General features: G+C 36.3%; 1 pseudogene across 1 annotated transcript; it reads left to right on the plus strand.

Moving 5' to 3' along the window:
- Window positions 1-3713: 3713 nt before the first annotated feature.
- LOC149552018 (large ribosomal subunit protein uL15x pseudogene) lies at window positions 3714-4594 on the plus strand (annotated as a pseudogene). The gene has a single exon (XR_016352849.1). The product of XR_016352849.1 is annotated as a large ribosomal subunit protein uL15x pseudogene (transcript).
- The last annotated feature ends 552 nt before the right edge of the window (window positions 4595-5146 follow it).

Genomic DNA, 5146 nt, shown 5'->3' on the forward strand with positions numbered 1-5146 from the left:
CAAGGCAACACAAAAGTAGAACTGGAAGCAAAATGAGAAGTCAATGCAAAAGAAAAGCTAGAACAAAAATAGGAAGAAGCCACAACATAAGCAAAGTAAGAAGCAAAAGTAGAAGCAAAATGAGAGGCCAAAATAGAGGTAAAACTAGAAGCCAAATGGAAGTCAATGCATAAGAAAAACTAGAATCAAAATGGAAAACCAAAAGCATAATATGAAAATAAGAAGAATGGGAAGCCAAACATAGAAGCATTACAAGAAGAAAACTAAAAGTACAATTGAAAGTAAAACCAAAAGTGAATTCAAGCATCACAAAGAGGCAAAGTGGAAGCCAAACGTGATGCTACATATGACGTCAAGTATGACACATATCATTAATTTTTTTGGGGTGCCATTTTTGGTGCAAACACTTGTACAATGTAATATTCAGCGTCAAGTGGGGCTTACAATCTGGCATTTCCTATGTCATTCAATATGACACTGAATGCTAGAAACATTTGGGTGCCAACTTCATTGCCACCACCGATACTCATTTTTTATCCAAAATTACACTAAAACTCTACTACCACCAAAGCTCATTTTTTATCCAAAATTACACTAAAGTATGCCGCTCTTAGCTTGCTCTATTGTAGTGTGGATATCACTTTCATATTAAGCAGGGGCATAATAAGCATTTTTATGATATGGGTCCATAATTAGAACTTCACAAAAGATATAAATTAATATGAAACTTGGAAAAGTATAAAAATATTAGAGAAGATCTTTGTACATAACAACACTTGGACTACAAAAATGGGTATTGTGAGATAAACTATCTAGCCTAAGGTTTTGGATGAAAATGATGGCATAATTCATCTAGAGGAACTTATTGATCTGGCCATTGTGATTCTCTGTGATAATGCCAGGGAGGTGGAGATGAATCTCCTCAATAATGCCTGAAACAACATGGTGGAAAACTTCTGGTCTATCAAGTGGATTTTTCATGAAATTGAGGAGATGAAGAATAGGTTATAGGGTCTGGAAAGGAAGGAAGGGGAAGACAGGATTGACAGAATCAACAAACTGGATAACAGGGTTACTGAGGTGGAAAAAATAATGGAAAGAATGGAGAGCTCTCTCCACAACACTGTTAACCAGAGCTTCAATATTATCAAAGCCTTAAATGATAATATCAAACATCTGCAAGCTATAATGGAGGTTAGCACAGGGGTCAAAGATGACATGGAAAATGAGTACAAAAGGGTAATAAAAGATGATGTCAACCCCCTTGTTGAGAGCCCGAGCAATAGAATGAGATCGAACAAGAAGAAGAGGGACATGGATGACTCTCATGATGACATACAGTTGATGAGTGAAGCGACTGAGACAATGGAACACTAGAGCTCAAGGCTGCTGAGATGGTAAAAAATACGGTGCCCTGATTGGTTCCCCTAGCTTTACTATTTTTCCTTTGGTTTTTCATTTGCTAGGCTTGCTTGCTCTTTTAGTGGTTGTGTTTTATTTTGTCATGTTCTCCTAGCCTTCTATGGTTTGTTGTTTCTTATTGATTCGATTCATGCTCTAGACTTAATGTCTAAATATTTTGTTTACTGCTAGGTTTCAGGCACCCATTAAAACCTATTTTACTTAATAAAAAACAACACTTGGACTTAAAACCAATAGTTTTTGCAACTAGAGTCACCATGATGTTTGATAAAATGCCTCCAAAGGCTATCAACACTAAGAAAATATTCAAATTCTTGGTGAATGAAGTTTAGAATGGTCCTTGAGGAGATATTCTGAAAAATGATTTGCTCTTTGTCCCATTGAGCATGTCAAAACTATTAAAACAAAAGTTCACATCCTTGTTTGTTGTATTAACCCAAACAACCTTGTGTAACATGAAATAAACCTCCAAGTGTTGGAGTTACTCTTTTAGGTTGAATCTATAGAGAAGGATGACTTCCTCAAAATTAGGGTGCACCTAACTACTAACCTTTGAGGAAAATGGGAAGAAGGTATATTGAAAAGGAAAGGGGATGATGCACCAAATTGAAATTGTGGTTGATCTTTGCTTATGGATGGACAAACCATTAATAAAACACCCCCAAAATATATATAGTCCTTGATCAAATTCTACTTCAAAGACAAAAATGCGGGTTAGAACTTATCAACTGCTACAAGGAAAGATACATTCACATGACAACTATAATCAATTTAACACAACACTCAAGCTAGGAATAGAGAAAGAAACAATCAAATATAAGGGCAAGATAATATGCACAAGATATTAGAGTGCAAGAAGAGGTAAAAACAAGGAAATTCATTAATTGAAGGCAAAAGGAAGATAGCAATTGCAAGAGAACTAGAGAAGAGCCCAAAAATTACATATAGAAATTATCTTTATAGATCAATGATAACTCATATTAACACTTGAAGATTCAAACCCCAACTATATTAGAGTTAGGTTAAACATAATTGAAAAAGGAATAAATGTTAGATAAGATTTTGATCTCCGTTACATCTCAATTCATGGAAGTGATAGAAAGAGCTTAATGAATGGATTCAATAGATGACAAGGTCAAAAATATCCCTACAAATCAATTAATAAGCATGAAATGCACTAGTGTCGTGTTGGTAGAGCCAATATGTTGAGTCCTAGTAATGTCATGTCATGGCTATAAATAGTCAAATTAGGCTACAGGCAAAAAATTGTAGATGCGGCAAATACACATTAACACAACTGGCACACTTGTAAGAAGCACTACCACATGTAGAAAATAGATCTAGGGCACTAGTTCAAATGTGAGCCATCGATGAAGATTCTTGATTGGAATGGATGATATAAATACATCTAGAAAATCTCCCAGTGTAAGAACTAAGCGCAAGTGTTGATAAAAAGGCTGTAGTCAGATGGCTAGTGCGCTTTTGCAACTAACAACAAAAGAAATCATGAAATGGTGAAATTTTGTCATTTCACTAGGTGTCATATCGTCTCCTTTGAAACTATGACCTGGGACCTTGTGGTGTTGGCCTTCGCCATTTTGCGCCTCATCATGAAGATAAATGCAAAATGACGAATGGGGATAACATGACATGTTATCCTACCTATGATTTAAATGAACCATGCTCGTTGTTGGAACATCATTTGCCTCCTATTCATCTTCATATTATATTGAAAGGATCAATATTTTAATGAAACCAAACATATGTATGATTGACACCACTTTTGAAAGAGACTACGTGTTTTAATGAAGCATCCTTTGACTTTAGCGATCCTCCATTTTACATCAAAGTCAGATTTTGAGAAGACCCTTCCTGTGTTCCATCGATGAAGCATTTCTGTGTTAGCTACCAAGAAGTTAGATGTGTCATTCCACTTGAATCAAAGTTCACCATAATGAAAATATTTTAGATTAGCTATTTGTGCTAGGTTGAATGATAGCAAAAATAACCAACAATACCTTTTGAATCTTAAACTTTAATCTATATTTAATTATAATACATTACATTTCAATTTGGAATATCTTCATTTGCATCATTTTAAAGTGGGATGACTTTTTGATAACGATGAATTTTGAGATTATCTTTTATAACTGCATTCAACATCATGTGTATCACTTCGGTCCTCATAGAAAACTCTCTAAATTTCATCCCCATGATGGAGAAAATTTTCACACTAATAAAATTCTCCTGTTATGGGGTTAATAAGGCGAAAGATAAATAAAAGGAAATTGCAAATCAGGAAAAGAAAGTGAATGAACGACGAAAAGAAGCATCATTTGCTTTCAAACCCTAGTTTCGCATTGAACCAAGCTCAAAGTGAATCGTCCGCCACTCGTTCTTGACAGGAACTGCGGGATCAACGGTCTATATGTGTTCCAAACATTGATCGAGTAGAGCCGCCTGCATTATCATATTAATCAGTCCGCTGCTCAACATTCTGTAGATAAAAGGGTTGCAGCGGGGGAAGAAGAAGGAGAGGAGTAATGACGACTCGATTGAAGAAGCACAGGAAGAAGAGGGGGCACGTGAGTGCGGGCCATGGGCGTATTGGGAAGCACAGGAAGCATCCAGGAGGCAGGGGAAACGCCGGAGGAATGCACCACCACCGGATCCTCTTCGACAAGTATCATCCTGGTTATTTCGGGAAGGTCGGTATGCGCCATTTCCACAAGCTTAAAAATCACTACTTTTGCCCCATCGTCAATATTGACAAGCTTTGGTCCCTCGTCCCCGATCACATCAAGGAGAAGGCCACTCCTGATAATGTCCCCCTCTTAGATGTTACTCAGCACGGCTATTTTAAGGTTCTCGGCAAGGGTGAGCTTCCATCTCAGCCGCTTGTTGTTAAAGCCAAGCTTATTTCTAAGCTGGCCGAGAAGAAGATCAAGGAGGCTGGTGGAGCTGTTCTTTTGACTGCATAGTTAGGGTTTTTGAAGATCCAGGGTTTGAGGATTTTTATTTTTTATTTTGAGTCAGTTCTGTAAGCAGTTCCGGATGTTAATCATTTAGTTGAATGTTTCAAGCCGGGATTAGGGCTTTTGAGAAACATTACATGTACGGAAATTAAAATTAAAATGCATAATTCTAGCAGCTATTCTAATTGATGGTTTAATGGAGTTTAACTGATCTGTATGTGAGACTTTTGCGGTTGTTTGATTTTCTCCTAAATCGATGTTATTGCTTGATCCGGAAAATGTTCTTGGGTTATGCTTCTCTTTCCAGATTGCAAAACTAGATCTGAACTTTGGAATTAGACATATTGTAGATGAATGTCACCATTTAAGGTCATTTCGCTGTTTATTTTTGAAACCTAACTTTTTTCTTACTAATGAATTCCAAGGAGCTATTGTAGAGTAACATCACTGTTTGAGGTTTTTGTGGTTAATTTTTTTAAACCAAAGTCTTTTATTAATATTGAATTTCTAGGGTCTGAAAAATTTCTCTGTTGCAAGAGGACAGAGGGAAGTACTTACGGTTTGCGAAGGTTAAATTTGATTGTGATAATTATTGTCATTAACATCACTTATTGTTTTCAAGGCTTGCAATTTTTTTTCAATTGTTAATTCCTATTTATTCTTTTGGTGCATCTCTTTTTTCCCAAGCTGAGCGCTGTAGGAAGCCGGCCAAAAAATGGAAATTGTATTTTATGAATTGCTCATATCTC

This window comes from Cupressus sempervirens, chromosome 6, assembly GCF_028749045.1.
Source record: "Cupressus sempervirens isolate cs-2001-9-10 chromosome 6, ASM2874904v1, whole genome shotgun sequence".
NCBI lineage: Eukaryota > Viridiplantae > Streptophyta > Pinopsida > Cupressales > Cupressaceae > Cupressus > Cupressus sempervirens.